The 17,419-nt window shown below is 53.0% G+C and overlaps 1 pseudogene; it reads right to left on the reverse strand.

The window, feature by feature from the left end:
• Positions 1-10,002: 10,002 nt before the first annotated feature.
• Positions 10,003-17,419, reverse strand: part of LOC133358271 (putative uncharacterized protein DDB_G0271606) — a 10,860-nt pseudogene continuing 3,443 nt past the window's right edge.

Here is a 17,419-nt window from a genome sequence, read left to right on the forward strand (position 1 = left end):
TAACTTGAAAGCATTTAGCGCGGGGCCGTAGTAGCTACTACTACATATGTAGTATGTATTACATATGTAGTAGTAGCTACTTTTGCTACTGGGATCATCCGGCACAGAAGCGCCAACGACGGGGGGTGAGGGGGTGGTGGGGTGAGGGGGTTGGGGTGAGGGGGTGGGGGGGTGAAGGGGTGGGGGGTGAGGGGGTGGAGGGGTGAGGGGGTGAGGGGTGGGGGAGAGTTGGTGGCCACATCCACACCCGGCCAACTTTGTCCACCAGGCGCTGACGCCACCGCACCGGTGGGGGAGGGGGGGGTTACTCATTTGAGGCTGAGTCGACCTAGGGACCGGTTCAGATAATCGTCACCGGTGTTGGCCGTGAGCGGGAATCGAACTTGGGTCTCCCAGGTTCGTAGCGCAGCGCTCACCGCCACCCCATCGCTCCTCACCTTGAGGCACGCACACACTCATGTGACACGCGACACGCACACACGCAATACACGACACACGCACACGTGGCACACACGCAAAACACGACACACACACACGTGGCACACACTCACGTGACACGCGCCACACACGTGACATTCACACACACACGCAACACACACACGACACGCATACGACACACACGCGACACGCACACACACGCGACACAAACACGCGACAACACACACCGTCACCAGGACCTTGTGTTTTTTTTGTCTTCGTTCAAACCGGTTTTGTACGAATCGCGTGGTCGGTGATCGCCGACCAAACACGCGTCCAGTGTTGGGCAGGGGTGGGGGGAGGGTTGGGATTTGTGGGTGGTGATGGTGGGGGTGGGGGGGCACGGGCCCCCCCTCCTCCTCCGTGTTGTTGTTAGAGTAGGGAACCCGCGGAAGCGGAAATCACAGAGCTACTGCTGAGATCTCCCTCTTCAGGTGACCACTCCGGTGTACACAGAAGGGGCCGCAGAAGCGGAAATCACAGAGCTACCGCTGAGATCTCCCTCTTCAAGTGACCACTCTGGTGTACACATAAGGGCCCGCGGAAGTGGACATTACGGAGATACCGCTGAGATCTCGTTCAAGTGGTCAATCTGGTCCACTCAGAACGGCGCCTGTGGAAACCCTTCAATCGATTTCCGGTCTGCAAACTGCAGAGGGCAGCACTTTCCCCATCGGCTTTGCCATATGGGAGTAATGTGCTCGTTGCATGACAGTTCATTTAATTTTCAGAGCTGGAATGTTGCCAAATGTGACGTGACGGGGTTGTTTCCAACAGTCATGGGTGACCGGGCTGAGACCATCAACTCGATAGACTCGATAGCCCAGCTAAGTCACCGTTTGATGGCAGAATAAAACAAATCCACTTGTCCAGAATAAGGCGACGGTTTAAACGCCGTGTGCGTTAGGGCCACGGAATGATCCGGCCAAATGTGTGTCGTGAGAGCCTCCTGCCACCCTGACCCAAACCTAACATTATCACGTGGCGGTACGTGGGCTAACACCCAAAAAAATATAAATATATATCACGAACAATAAACCTACACGTTAAGTTATATTATTGTACATAAAGCAAAGGTACGGATTCACCTCTGAAATTATCGCGATATATCGATAAACGCAGCTACCGCTAAACACCATACTCTTAGGTTTTTTCAGTGCTGTTCTTACAAACTGAGTAATCATTGTAAAGATGTTATCAACCATACAAAAAAGTTTTAACTACACATATTTGGACCATCTTATTTGACAGATGCAGCAAATCTGGCTGTGACGGTCCCACCTGATGACTGAGACTTGTGTTGCCTCCGAAACGTCGTGATTTTAATTGTTTTATTTTTATTAATTTTAATTTCATTTTTTACCTACATGACTTTACCGAAAGAACTAAGAGTATGAATCATTGCAGTCACGAAAGCTTCAAATCTAGAATTAGGTACTATTCTACTTTACCGAGTGTTGACATCCCCAGCGTTTAACAGTACTCTCCTTTTTAAATCCTTTATATTAAGTTCGCTTGCTTGCGTGCTTGCTTGCTTACGACCGTGCAAATCTTTCGATCGTTTTTTAACCCACTTCCCGTGATCCAATCGAGCTGACATTTTCCACACAGACTCGTTGTGCGTGACAATTAATTTTCGTGAAATTTTTTTTCCAAAATTTTACACTGTTTAGGGAAATTTTTTTTATTTAATTACCAATTGTTTAATGCTGTCAGACAATCATCTGACCCATAGGTGGCAGCCATCTCAAGCCAGAGGACGAGAGGACTCTAGCCGCCACGCATATAAAGGATTTATAGTGAAAAACTTTGTTTTTACGGGTTAAATTTTTTGTTTTTGGATTGTCAACCAACACGGGGTAGAACAACATGTGCACCTATTGTTCTCATTCAGCCCCGCCCACCCCCCAACACGTTCCATTCATTGGCTACCACATTCAGATAAGCCCCTCCCCCCTCCTCCCCCTTAATTTGTATATAAGAGCTTGTATCTTGGAATCTTTCCCTCACTTGATACAGAAAATTTAGCTGTGACGGTCCCACCTGATGACGGAGACTTGTGTTGCCTCCAAAACGTCGTGATTTTTTATTTTATTTCTATTATTATTTCTGTAGTTTTTATTATTTATATATTTTTTTATTTTTATTTTTGCCTACGTGACTTTACCGAAAAAACCTAAGAGTATGAATCCTTTCAGTCACGAAAGCTTCAAATCGCTAAACACCACTCAGCCGGTTTTAAGTCCCCCCTGCTTGCGCATGCCTCCTTCGGCCAACACGGGGCGGCTCCCAGCATGTACCGCGCGTCCTAAAGTAGCCTGCGCCACGTGGCTCCCGCGTCACAGAGGGGCGGCAATATGGCGGCGAGCGTGCGAAACCACGTGGCATGCCGCTGAGAATCCCGTTTTCGCGTTTACACGCGTGTCGGGCAGAACCGCGACCCACACAGACTTTGTGTGTTGTTGTTGTGTTGGCAGTTGCCGTGTTGTTCTTATTTTAAAACCGAACAAACAAACAAAAAATCACACGTCTCCCTGCTCCCAAGCGAGCAAATCCAGCAGCGCTTACCTTCTTACTTTGTTGGGACGCCCTGAGCCAGTGGTGGAAACTTCCACATTCCCATGGCCGGGGTTCCAGTCACCCTACACATTGGACAACGGTCTGTGTGACTGACTAACCACTGAATTCTGTTGGCCACGTCCTCTGTTGCGCACATGGCCACGTGTGGTGACACCCCGTGCTTCCTCGCGGTTTTTTGCACAGCGTGGTTGTCTCGCGATCACGGTTTAGTTGTTATTGTTGTTGTTGTGGTTTTCGTTGTTGTTGTTGTTGTAGTGTCGAGGCGTTGGGTGGGGTGTGAGAGGCGCTGTCCGATCATGATGGGAGAGGGTTAAGGGTGAGCGATGGGGGGGGGCGGGGGGGTAGAGTGTGAGTGGGTTGGAATGGCGCAGCACGTGGCAGCCTCGCCCGGTGGGTGAGCCGCGTGCCCTTGGACCCGCCTGCCACGGTCTGCCACGTGTTCTCCGAGTGGCGATATTCACCTCTCACGTTGCCAGCTATTAGTTTTGATTTTTTCTTTTTTTTATCTAAGTATTTATACAAAATATTTCCGCCCCTTTCCTCCCCCACCCCCCCACAAAAATGTATAAACAAAATCTGTTATGCCCCCTTCCCCACAAAAAATAAATGTTTGGTTCAGCCCTGCTGCCCCCGCGCGCTCCGATGGTGATGGCTCTCTTGCTGTAAACGAAAGGGGGGCGCGTGACGTCATCACGAACCAAGCAAGTTGTCGGCGTGATGACGTCACCGCACACTATTTTGTAAGCGTCGCGATGACGTCATCGCGGTTGTCGTGCCCAGTGACGTCACAGCGCCCATGTCCTCACCCCCTGCTTCTCGCTGCTGCTACTGCAATATAACTCCTCTTAACCGCGAAACCCTCTTATCTGCCAAACCCTCTTATCTGCCAAACCCTCTTATCTGTCAATCCTCTTATCCGCTAAACCCTCTTATCTGCCAAACCCTCTTATCTGCCAAACCCTCTTATTTGCCAATCCTCTTATCTGTCAATCCTCTTATCTATCAATCCTCTTATCCGCTAAACCTTCTTATCTGTCAATCCTCTTATCTGTCAATCCACTTATCTACCAATCCTCTTATCTGCCAAACACTCTTATCTGTCAATTCTCTTATCTGCCAATCATATTATCCACCAACCTCCTTATCTGTCAATCCTCTTATCCGCTAACCCTCTATTACGCCAAACCTCTTATCTGTAAATCCTCTTATCCGTGGCAGCTGTAGGGTCCGTGAAAAAAAACACCTATTATCCTACGGGCCCTGTTCCTCCTATTATCCGTGATTTCCGCGACTTCTCCTTTACAAGTCTTAGGGGGCGGCATCCTATTATCCGCGGACAAGAGTCGTCGCGTGGAAAACATCCATCCTCCCACCAGCGGGATGATCCACGAATCGTGGTGAATCGGATGATCCCCAACGTAGCCCCCCCCCCTCCCTTGCCCCCCGTTGCCCCCCGCGTGTCACCGCGGATGAGAGGAGTTCTGTGCCAGAGGGCGTGCACCTGGGCGCGTCGTGGAGAAGGGTCGTGGTGACGACGAGCTCGCTCTAGTGGCGCACGTGGTCTTGATGACGCTGTCGTTTATTCAACACGGTTCCCCTTGGAGTGCGGTAATACTTGGTCCAGCAGCAGCATCAGCAACATCATCAGCAGCAGCAACAGCATCATCAGCAACCATCAACAGCATCAGCAGCAGCATCATCAGCAGCAACAGCCGCATCATCAGCAACAGCAACATCATCAGCAGTAACAGCATCAGCAGCAGCAGCAACATCATCAGCAGTAACAGCATCATCAGCAACAGCATCATCAGCAACAGCATCATCATCAGCAACAGCAGCATCATCGATGGCCCAAGGCTCCGATCCCTGCCTGGCTGTCATCGCCGTCATCTGTGGGGCCACGTGGCAGGCGCCGGGAGACACGTGGCAGGCCCCGGGAGACACGTGGCAGGCGCCGGGAGACACGTGGCAGGCGCCGGGAGACACGTGGCAGGCGCCGGGAGACACGTGGCAGGCCCCGGGAGACACGTGGCAGGCCCCGGGAGACACGTGGCAGGCGCCGAGAGACACGTGGCAGGCCCCGGGAGTCACGTGGCAGGCCCCGGGAGACACGTGGCAGGCCCCGGGAGACACGTGGCAGGCCCCTGGAGACACGTGGCAGACCCCGGGAGACACGTGGCAAGCCCCGGGAGACACGTGGCAGGCCCCGGGAGACACGTGGCAGGCCCCTGGAGACACGTGGCAGGCCCCTGGAGACACGTGGCAGGCCCCGGGAGACACGTGGCAGGCCCCGGGAGACACGTGGCAGGCTCCTCTGGCCGATTCAGTGTTGGGCCAGACCCAGTTTTCACGGTGTTATCAATCAGCCACCGCACAAGGAGGAAGGTGATGATGATGATGATTTTGTTTTGTTGCACCCCTCTGTGAGAGAAGAACGCGGTTCATTTAATCCCTGCGAACATTTTAATCCGTTATTAACCCATCTACCTTCGCCTGAACTGACAACCATTTGTGGTAAGCACCACGCCCTCCTGTGTCAGGCCACAGACCGAACCGTCGCCCCCCGCCACCCCCCCCCCCACCCCCATAATAAAAGTCAATGTGCATTTATTTTTATTTATTTGCATTTTATTTTTGCCAGGTAAGGCCCACTGAGCGATATAGCTTATTTTCAAAAGCGACCTGGCCACAAATGATAGCTCAACGAAGTGGCTTACCGTCGTGTGGAAATGTACAGCAGCCAAACACCCTAAACGCGTGACGTTGATTCTAAACGTGGAGGGGAAAAACCGGAGGACCCGGAGAAAAATCCACGCGACCACGGGGAGAGAGACACGCAAACTCCAAATACACAGCAGCAGACGTCATGAGTCGGGTTCGAACCCACGACCTCCTGCAGACCAGGCGACGGAGTTGACATCTCCTAGCCACCGTGATGATGATGATGATAACAGAGAGACACGCAAACTCCAAAGTGCACATCGTTTTTATTTAAGCTGAACACAGTTGCCCATAAGGCACACAACGTCAAGTGGCCAGTATAGTTATCAACTGGTGATAGGGCCGTATCAACGCGTGCCTTGAATGGAGAGAGGCTCTTGTTGAATTGAGAGCTTGGAGGGTAGAGAGATGATGAGGGTGACGGTGATGACGACGACGGTGATGGGAGGAGTGGTTTCCAAAGTGGAGCAGCGCCGAGGGAAGAAGCAGAGAGAGAGAGAGAAGTGGAGTGACCTGCAGTGTGGTGAGTGAATGTAAGGGTGAGCGAGTAGGCGGTGAGTGCATGGGTGGGTGAGCTGGTGAGGTGTGAGTAGGTGGGTAAGTGAGTGTGTGATTGGGTAGGTGAATGGGTGGGTGAGTGAATGGATGGGTGAATTAATGTATGGGTACGTAGATGGTGAGTGAATGGGTGGGTGAGCGGGTGAGTAATTGTGTGAGTAGGTGGGGGAGTGAGTGTGTGATTGGGTAGGTGGATGGGTGAGTGAGTGAATGGATGGGTGAATTAATGTATGGGTACGTAGATGGTGAGTGAATGGGTGGGTAAGCGGGTGAGTAATTGTGTGAGTAGGTGGGGGAGTGAGTGTGTGATTGGGTAGGTGAATGGGTGGGTGAGTGAATGGATGGGTGAATTAATGGATGGGTGAGTAGATGGTGAGTGAATGGGTCGGTGAGCGGGTGAGTAATTGTGTGAGTAGATCGGTGAGTGAGTGCGTGATTGGATAGGTGAATGGGTGGGTGAGTGAATGGGTGGGTACGCGGGTGAGTAATTGTGAGTAGATGGGTGAGTCCGTGTATGATTGTGTGGGTGGGTGAGTGAATGAATGGGTAAGGGAACGGTTGAGTGAATGAGTGGGTGAGTGAGTGGGTGAGTGTGTGTATGGGTGAGTGAGTGTATGGGTGAGTGAGTGTATGGGTGAGTGAGTGGGTGAGTGTGTGTATGGGTAAGTGGGTGAGTGAGTGTATGGGTGAGTGAGTGGGTGAGTGTCTGTATGGGTGAGTGAGTGGGTGAGTGTCTGTATGGGTGAGTGAGTGTATGGGTGAGTGAGTGGGTGAGTGAGTGGGTGAGTGAGTGGGTGAGTGAGTAGGTGAGTGTGTGTATGGGTAAGTGGGTGAGTGAGTGAGTGAGTGTATGGGTGAGTGTGTGTATGGGTAAGTGGGTGAGTGAGTGTATGGGTGAGTGAGTGGGGGAGTGTCTGTATGGGTGAGTGAGTGGGTGAGTGTCTGTATGGGTGAGTGTGTGTATGGGTAAGTGGGTGAGTGAGTGTATGGGTGAGTGAGTGAGTGTATGGGTGAGTGTATGGGTGAGTGAGTGGGTGAGTGTCTGTATGAGTGATTGAGTGATCGATGACGACCGAGTCTTCGACAGGGTTCGGAGTAGGAGGAGTCAAGTTCTCAGCAACTGTGACCGTGATAGTAGCGATAGAAGAGTCACAGGGAGGCGTACAATCTCAGCACCCTCACCAGCAGCCAGCAACACCGACACACTCGCAGTGAAGAGCGCTCCTCGTGAAGATGTCGCCTCGCGTACAAGGCAAACGTGAGCGTCTCTCTATGGGGCCGTCCATAAATGACGTCACGCACCTAGGGGGGGGCGGGGTCAGACATTTGTGACGATGTGTGACGAGGGGCGGGGGGGTTGAGAAATGTGACGTCGCATCAAAATGCGCAACTTTAAATATATATAGACAACACGTTCTACTTAATTAAATAGACTTTTTAATAAATGTTTTCTCTTACAACATCAGAGTGCAGCGCCACATTAAATACGCACTACAATGACAATAGTTTAAAGCGATTTGAAGCATGTTTTATTTGGGTGGGGGTGGGGCAGAGCTTTATGACGTCATATTTGAGGGGGGGGGGGGTCTGACTTTTTGTGACGCCGTGTGACGAAGGGGGGGGGGGTCAAAAATCGTCCAAATCGCGTGACGTCATTTATGGACGGCCCCTATGGCGAGGGGGGGGGGGCATCACGACCGGGAATTGCTGGGACGAGCCTCTCTGGCCTCGTGGTGCCGCTGACTCAACACCGCCAGCGCCACCTGGCGGACAGAGCTCTCTCACTCATCATAAAGATCCCCCGTGTAGCCTTAACAGACTGTAGGGGCAAGTGCTGTTAGCGAGCACCTATGAAGGCCGGAACGGTACACGAGGGGGTGGGTGGCCAGCACCACGCCCGACCGCTTTTGTCTCCCTAGTGGCAATGTTTACACACCGCACCAGGTACTCGTTTGAGGCTGAGTCGACCTAGGGGAGGCCCAGGACCGGTTCAAATAATCGTCACTGGTGTTGGCCGTGAGCGGGAATCGAACCCGTGTCGCCGGGTTCATAGCGCAGCGCGCTAACCGCTACACCACCGCTCCCTTCTCACGCATCATGCACACAGTCACACACGGAGGCGACGTTACATCAACACACGCAACTCTCAATGAGGTGGGGGTGGCACGGGTAGGGGGGGTGGCACGGGTTTGGTGGTGGCACGGGTGGTGGGGGGGGGGGCACGGGTGGTGCGGGGCACGGGTGGTGTGCATGGGGGGGGCAGACTTACCCCCCACCCTCGTTACACCATCAGCACCATTGTCACCTGCGATGAGCACGCTTAGCTACGCGTGGTGCAGACGCAACCACCACCATCCCCACCATTACCAGCACCATCACCATCACCACCATCATCATCACCAGCACCATCACCACCACCATCATCACCACCATCATCACCACCATCACCACCATCATCACCATCATCACCACGACTACCATCACCACGACCACCATCACCACCACCACCACCATCATCACCACCATCATCATCATCACCACCACTATCATCACCACCACCGCCACCGCCACAATCAGCAGCGGCAACAACGATTGTTTGTCTTCGCAGTGTGAATTGAAACAATTAAACCTCAACACCACTAACTAACCACCAACAACCAACCACCACCACCACCTCCTGTGACATCAATAATTCACCACGCGGCCTTGATCCGTGCTGTTTCTAGGCGTCGTTCAATTATTCATCGCATCAATATTGTTATAGAGCTTGATGCAATTAGGGGAGGGGTTCGCGCGGGGGGAGGGGCAGTGGGGGGTGGGGGCAATGAACAGGGTGGGAGGGGGGTGAGGAGGAAGGGGGGGGCAGTTCGATCCCGACCCTGACGCCTGCTGCTGTATATTTGGAGTTTGCGTTTCTCTCTCACTCTCTCATCATCATCATCACGGTGGCTAGAAGATGTTAACTACCTCGCCTGGTGTACAGGAGGTCGTGGGTTCGATCCCGACCCTGACGCCTGCTGTGTATTTGGAGTTTGCGTGTCTCTCTCCCCGTGGTCGCGTGTAATTTTCTCCGGGTCTTCAGGGTTTTCCCCTCCACATTTAGAGTCAAACATCACGCGTTAGAGTAGTTAGCTGCTGCTTTATATGTCCACGTGATAAGCCGCTTCGTTGAGTTCTCGTTTGTGGCCAAGTCCCTTCTGAAAAAGAGCGTCTTAGCTTGGTGAGCCTTACCTGGTATAAAAATAAAAAATATAGTTTTAGTTTTTTTTTGTAATATTCGACCATCTTGTAAATCATTCACACCCCTCTTCCTATCCATCAACGTACAAAAAATATACTCTTTGGTTCTTTCGGTAAAGTCACGTCGGTATAAAAATAAAATAAATCACGACGTTTTGGGCGCAACACAAAGGTCCTTTAAAACAGTCTGCATCAGCAGCAGATCGTGCTTTCCCACCTATTTTTCTACCCACGTGACTTTACCGAAAGAACCAAAGAGTATGGATCCCTGCAGTCACGAAAGCTTCAAATCAAGTAGAAAAAATATCCCTCGCACCGTGTCGATTGTGGGGGGGGGGGGGGGGTGGTCCTGGTGGAGAGGGGGTTGTTGTATGACCATACTTCACCACGCCGGTCAGTGTGGGCTGGTGTCGGATGGGTCAGATATCAGTCGCTTGGAACGACACCGAGAGACACGAAGAGGGACACGATGCATCTTCTTGGTTCTTTCGGTTAAGTCACGTAGAAGGGAAATAATAAACTAATAAAAATAAAACATAATAAAATAATATAAAACTATAATATAATAATATAATATAATAAAATTATAGAATATTTTTGTTATTTTATTACTTCCCTTCTACGTGACTTTACCGAAAGAACCAAGAAGATGAATCCCTGCAGTCACGAAAGCTTTAAATTGAAAGGGACACGAGGATTAGAGGACACGGTGTTCATCCAGCAGTGGATATATGACGATGACAATTACACGGAGAGACAGCGAGATGGGATCCATCGTGGCATTAGGGGCCGTCCATAAATGACGTCACGCGATTTTGGACGATTTTTGAGCCCCCCCCCCTCTCCTCGTCACACGGCGTCACAAAAAGTCAGACCCCCCCTCAAATATGACGTCACAAAGCTCTGCCCCCCCCCCCCCAAAAACATGCTTCAAATCGCTTTAAACTATTGTCATTGTCGAGCGTATTTAATGTGGCGCTGCACTCTGATGTTGTAGGAGAAAACATTTATTAAAAAGTCTATTTAATTAAGTAGAACGTGTTGCCTATCTATATATATAAAATCGTTCATGTCTGTGTGTCTGTGTGTGTGTGTATTTCGGCCCATACGCACTTTCATTGGACGGCGGTTGCCCCTGGCAACGGCTAGCCACGCCTTCGCCGCTTTCATTGGACGGCGGTTGCCCCTGGCAACGAGTAGCAACTTTTCTCCGCGGGGTGGACGCCATTTTTAATAGCGCGGGGGGGGGGGGGGGGACCGGCACCCGTACCCAGCGTTCGCCGGGTGGGAAAATCAGGCAAGGCGGGAGGCTCTGCACGGTGCTAGGCCTCGACACCCAACACGCCACTCTGAGGTAAATTCATACAAATTTCACGTCCTCTACAGAGTGGCGAGGGAGGCAGAGTGGCGAGGGAGGGACTCAGCCTCAAAACGAGTAACTGGTGTGGCGTATTAACATCGCCACTGGGAAGACAAAGGCGGCCGGGCGTGGTGGATACAAGTCCCGGGCAAAGCCGGGTCATGACTATGTGTGTATGTGTTTATGTGTATGTCTGTGTGTCTGTATGTATGTGTGTATGTATGTGTCTGTATGTGTTTGTGTGTATGTATGTGTGTGTCTGTATGTATGTGTGTGTATTGTGTATGTGTTTGTGTGTATGTATGTGTGTGTTTGTATGTATGTGTATGTCTGTGTGTATGCATGTGTGTGTATGTGTTTGTGTGTATGTGCGTGTATGTATGTGTGTGTATGTGTGTGTCTGCAGCAAGCGCGTGTATGTGTACCTATGGACGCGCGCGCGTGTGTTGTGTAGGGGGAACGGTAGTGTAGTGCTTAGCGTGCTGCCTGTGTCTATGTGTGTGTGTCTGTGTGTGTGTCTGTGTGTGTGTGTGTCTGTGTGTGTGTCTGTGTGTGTGCGTGTGTGGTGTGTAGGAGGAACGGTAGTGTAGTGCTTAGCGTGCTGCCTGTGTGTGTGTCTGTGTGTGTGTGTCTGTGTGTGTGTCTGTGTGTGTGTGTCTGTGTGTGTGTGTCTGTGTGTGTGTCTCTGTGTGTGTCTGTGTGTGTGTCTGTGTGTGTGCGTGTGTGGTGTGTGGGGAGCGGTAGTGTAGTGGTTAGCGTGCTGTCTGTGTGTCTGTGTGGTTGTGTCTGTCTGTGTGTCTGTGTGTGTGTTCTGTGTGTGTGTCTGTGTGTGTGCGTGTGTGGTGTGTGGGGAGCGGTAGTGTAGTGGTTAGCGTGCTGTCTGTGTGTCTGTCTGTGTCTGTCTGTGTGTTTCTGCGTGTGTCTGTGTGTGTGTCTGTGTGTGTGTCTGTGCGTCTGTGTGTGTGAGGAGCGGTGGGTGTAGTGGTTAACGCTACGCTGCGCTACCAACCCGGCGAACCGAGTTAGATTCCCGCTCATGGCCACCACCGGTCAAGATTATTTGAACCTCCCATAGGTCGACTCAGCCTCAAACGAGTAACTGGTGTGGCGTATTAACATCGCCACTGGGGAGACAAAGGCGGCCGGCCGTGGTGGATACAAGTCCCGGGCGAAGCCGGGTAGTACAGCTAGTATTTATTTAAAGTTGCGCATTTTGATGTGACGTCACATTTCTCAAACCCCCCCCCCCCCTCGTCACACATCGTCACAAATGTCTCACCCCCCACCCCCATAGGTGCGTGACGTCATTTATGGACGGCCCCTTACGGGCACAAGGCACGGGGTATATTAATACGAGCCTTCATCTAGCAGAGGATAGATTATTGTTGGTGACGACGACGACGAGTTACGAGTGAAAGACCACGACCCCCAAGGACTCGAGATCCAGGGAGGACCGAGTTTCCGCTCTGCCCACCGTGAACCCAGTTCGACCTCCGGCCACGAAGTGGCGCTCTGAGCCAACGTGACCACAGCCTCGTCACGTGTCACGATCTCTCATCAACGTGACCACAGCCTCGTCACGTGTCACGATCCCTCATCAACGTGACCACAGCCTCGTCACGTGCCCCGATTCCTCATCAACGTGACCACAGCCTCGTCACGTGCCCCGATTCCTCATCAACGTGACCACAGCCTCGCCACGTGTCACGATTCCTCATCAACGTGACCACAGCCTCGTCACGTGTCACGATTCCTCATCAACGTGACCACAGCCTCGTCACGTGTCACGATCTCTCATCAACGTGACCACAGCCTCGTCACGTGTCCCGATCCCTCATCAACGTGACCACAGCCTCGTCACGTGTCACGATTCCTCATCAACGTGACCACAGCCTCGTCACGTGTCATGATTCCTCATCAACGTGACCACAGCCTCGTCACGTGCCCCGATTCCTCCTCAACGTGACCGCAGCCTCGTCACGTGTCACGATTCCTCATCAACGTGGCCACAGCCTCGTCACGCGTCACCGATTCCTCCTCAACGTGACCACAGCCTCGTCACGTGTCATGATTCCTCATCAACGTGACCACAGTCTCGTCACGTGTCACCGATTCCTCATCAACGTGACCACGGCCTCGTCACGTGTCACCGATTCCTCATCAACGTGACCACAGCCTCGTCACGCGTCACCGATTCCTCATCAACGTGACCACAGCCTCGTCACGTGTCACCGATCCCTCATCAACGTGACCACAGCCTCGTCACGTGTCACGATTTCTCATCAACGTGACCACAGCCTCGTCACGTGTCACCGATTCCTCATCAACGTGACCACAGCCTCGTCACGTGTCACCGATCCCTCATCAACGTGGCCACAGCCTCGTCACGCGCCCCGATTCCTCATCAACGTGACCACAGCCTCGTCACGTGTCACCGATTCCTCATCAACGTGACCACAGCCTCGTCACGTGTCACCGATTCCTCATCAACGTGACCACAGCCTCGTCACGTGTCACGATTCCTCCTCAACGTGACCACAGCCTCGTCACGTGTCACGATTCCTCATCAACGTGACCACAGGCTCGTCACGTGTCACCGATCCCTCATCAACGTGACCACAGCCTCGTCACGTGTCACCGATTCCTCATCAACGTGACCACAGCCTCGTCACGTGTCACGATTCCTCCTCAACGTGACCACAGCCTCGTCACGTGTCACGATTCCTCATCAACGTGACCACAGCCTCGTCACGCGCCCCAATTCCTCATCAAAGTGACCACAGTCTCGTCACGCGTCACCGATTCCACATCAACGTGACCACAGCCTCGTCACGTGCCACCGATTCCTCATCAACGTGGCCAGCGGTGCCGGGGGTGAGACAAAACCGGCTCCGAGTGTAAAATCCGTAATCGTTGCTAACGCGCCGGTCGCGTTCGGAGTTTGATTCGATGGATCGATCGAGGAGGAGGAGGAGGGGTTTAAAAGTCTGTGAGGGTCATGTGGAGGAGGTCGAGGTTAATTGGGTGGTCAGTGTTGAATTGGGTCAAGGTTAATTGGGGGGGGGGGGGGGTTTGTGTTGAATTGGGTCAAGGTTAATTGGGGGGGGGTTAGTGTTGAACTGGGTCAAGGTTAATTGCCGTTGCTGCTGTTCGTGCTGTTGCAGCTGTTCGTGCTGTTGCAGCTGTTCGTGCTGTTGCTGCTGTTCGTGTTGTTGCAGCTGTTCGTGCTGTTGCTGCTGTTGCTGCTGTTGCAGCTGTTCGTGCTGTTGCTGCTGTTCGTGTTGTTGCAGCTGTTCGTGCTGTTGCTGCTGTTCGTGTTGTTGCAGCTGTTCGTGTTGTTGCAGCTGTTCGTGCTGTTGCAGCTGTTCGTGCTGTTGCTGCTGTTGCTGCTGTTGCAGCTGTTCGTGCTGTTGCTGCTGTTCGTGTTGTTGCAGCTGTTCGTGCTGTTGCTGCTGTTCGTGTTGTTGCAGCTGTTCGTGCTGTTGCTGCTGTTCGTGTTGTTGCAGCTGTTCGTGTTGTTGCTGCTGTTCGTGTTGTTGCTGCTGTTCGTGCTGTTGCTGCTGTTCGTGCTGTTGCTGCTGTTCGTGCTGTTGCAGCTGTTCGTGTTGTTGCAGCTGTTCGTGCTGTTGCTGCTGTTGCAGCTGTTCGTGCTGTTGCTGCTGTTCGTGTTGTTGCTACTGTTCGTGTTGTTGCTGCTGTTCGTGTTGTTGCAGCTGTTCGTGTTGTTGCAGCTGTTCGTGTTGTTGCTGCTGTTGCAGCTGTTCGTGCTGTTGCTGCTGTTGCTGCTGTTCGTGCTGTTGCTGCTGTTCGTGTTGTTGCTGCTGTTCGTGCTGTTGCTGCTGTTCGTGTTGTTGCTGCTGTTCGTGTTGTTGCTGCTGTTCGTGCTGTTGCTGCTGTTCGTGCTGTTGCTGCTGTTGCTGCTGTTCGTGCTGTTGCTGCTGTTCGTGTTGTTGCTGCTGTTCGTGCTGTTGCTGCTGTTCGTGATGTTGCTGCTGTTCGTGTTGTTGCTGCTGTTCGTGCTGTTGCTGCTGTTGGTGCTGTTGCAGCTGTTGGTGCTGTTGCTGCTGTTCGTGCTGTTGCTGCTGTTCGTGCTGTTGCTGCTGTTGCTGCTGTTGGTGCTGTTCGTGCTGTTGCAGCTGTTCGTGCTGTTGCTGCTGTTGGTGCTGTTGGTGCTGTTGCAGCTGTTGGTGCTGTTCGTGCTGTTGCAGCTGTTCGTGCTGTTGCTGCTGTTCGTGCTGTTGCTGCTGTTCGTGTTGTTGCAGCTGTTCGTGCTGTTGCAGCTGTTTGTGTTGTTGCAGCTGTTCGTGCTGTTGCAGCTGTTCGTGCTGTTGCAGCTGTTCGTGCTGTTGCAGCTGTTCGTGTTGTTGCAGCTGTTCGTGTTGTTGCAGCTGTTGGTGCTGTTGCTGCTGTTCGTGTTGTTGCTGCTGTTCGTGTTGTTGCAGCTGTTCGTGCTGTTGCAGCTGTTCGTGTTGTTGCAGCTGTTCGTGTTGTTGCAGCTGTTGGTGCTGTTGCTGCTGTTCGTGTTGTTGCAGCTGTTCGTGTTGTTGCTGCTGTTCGTGTTGTTGCTGCTGTTCGTGCTGTTGCTGCTGTTCGTGCTGTTGCCGCTGTTCGTGTTGTTGCAGCTGTTCGTGCTGTTGCTGCTGTTGCAGCTGTTCGTGCTGTTGCTGCTGTTCGTGTTGTTGCTACTGTTCGTGTTGTTGCTGCTGTTCGTGCTATTGCTGCTGTTCGTGCTGTTGCAGCTGTTCGTGTTGTTGCAGCTGTTCGTGTTGTTGCTGCTGTTGCAGCTGTTCGTGCTGTTGCTGCTGTTGCTGCTGTTCGTGCTGTTGCTGCTGTTCGTGTTGTTGCTGCTGTTCGTGCTGTTGCTGCTGTTCGTGTTGTTGCTGCTGTTCGTGCTGTTGCTGCTGTTCGTGCTGTTGCAGCTGTTGGTGCTGTTGCTGCTGTTCGTGCTGTTGCTGCTGTTCGTGCTGTTGCTGCTGTTCGTGCTGTTGCTGCTGTTCGTGTTGTTGCAGCTGTTCGTGTTGTTGCTGCTGTTCGTGCTGTTGCTGCTGTTCGTGTTGTTGCTGCTGTTCGTGCTGTTGCTGCTGTTCGTGTTGTTGCAGCTGTTCGTGTTGTTGCTGCTGTTCGTGTTGTTGCAGCTGTTCGTGCTGTTGCTGCTGTTGCTGCTGTTGCAGCTGTTCGTGCTGTTGCTGCTGTTCGTGTTGTTGCAGCTGTTCGTGCTGTTGCTGCTGTTCGTGTTGTTGCAGCTGTTCGTGCTGTTGCTGCTGTTCGTGTTGTTGCTGCTGTTGCTGCTGTTGCAGCTGTTCGTGCTGTTGCAGCTGTTCGTGCTGTTGCTGCTGTTGGTGCTGTTGCAGCTGTTCGTGCTGTTGCAGCTGTTCGTGTTGTTGCAGCTGTTCGTGTTGTTGCTGCTGTTCGTGCTGTTGCAGCTGTTCGTGCTGTTGCTGCTGTTGCTGCTGTTGCAGCTGTTCGTGCTGTTGCTGCTGTTGCTGCTGTTGCAGCTGTTCGTGCTGTTGCTGCTGTTGGTGCTGTTGCAGCTGTTCGTGCTGTTGCTGCTGTTGCTGCTGTTGCAGCTGTTCGTGCTGTTGCTGCTGTTCGTGCTGTTGCAGCTGTTCGTGTTGTTGCTGCTGTTCGTGCTGTTGCAGCTGTTCGTGCTGTTGCTGCTGTTGCTGCTGTTGCAGCTGTTCGTGCTGTTGCTGCTGTTCGTGTTGTTGCTGCTGTTCGTGTTGTTGCTGCTGTTCGTGTTGTTGCTGCTGTTCGTGTTGTTGCTGCTGTTCGTGTTGTTGCTGCTGTTCGTGTTGTTGCTGCTGTTCGTGTTGTTGCTGCTGTTCGTGTTGTTGCTGCTGTTCGTGTTGTTGCTGCTGTTCGTGCTGTTGCTGCTGTTCGTGCTGTTGCTGCTGTTCGTGCTGTTGCTGCTGTTGGTGCTGCTGTTCGTGCTGTTCGTGCTGTTCGTGCTGATGTCGCAGCTCCTCCCGTGGCCTCGGCTCTGCGGGAGACAATCGCAGGAAACGACTTTGGGTGCAGCCAGGGAACGCGACCCCCACCCACCTTCCCCACCCACCTCCCCCCACCACCCACCCACCACCCACCCACCACCCACCCACCACCCACCCACCTCTCCCCCCCCCTCCCCCACCCACCTCCCCCTCCTGGCCCTCCCCCTCGCTCGCAGAGGCGCGAGTCACGGGACGCGAGAGGCAGAGAAAGCAACAGGAGAGAGGCAGAGAGACGGGCAGAGAGTGGTAAGGAGAGAGAGCGGGGGGGGGGGGGGCTAGAGAGTGGGAGAGAAGGGGGGGTGAGAGAGAGAGGGGGGGGGCTAGAGAGTGGGAGAGAAGGGGGGGGGGGGTGAGAGAGAGAAGGGGGTGGAGAGAGAGGGGGGGGGGGTCTTAGAGAGTGGGAGAGAAGGGGGGTGAGAGAGAGAGGGGGGGGGGCTAGAGATGTGGGAGAGAAGGGGGGGGGGAGGAGAGCTGAGAAAGGGGGTGTGGTGAG

This window comes from Lethenteron reissneri, chromosome 61 (assembly GCF_015708825.2).
Source record: "Lethenteron reissneri isolate LAM-NWPU_2019-01 chromosome 61, ASM1570882v1, whole genome shotgun sequence".
Classification (NCBI taxonomy): Eukaryota; Metazoa; Chordata; class Hyperoartia; order Petromyzontiformes; family Petromyzontidae; genus Lethenteron; species Lethenteron reissneri.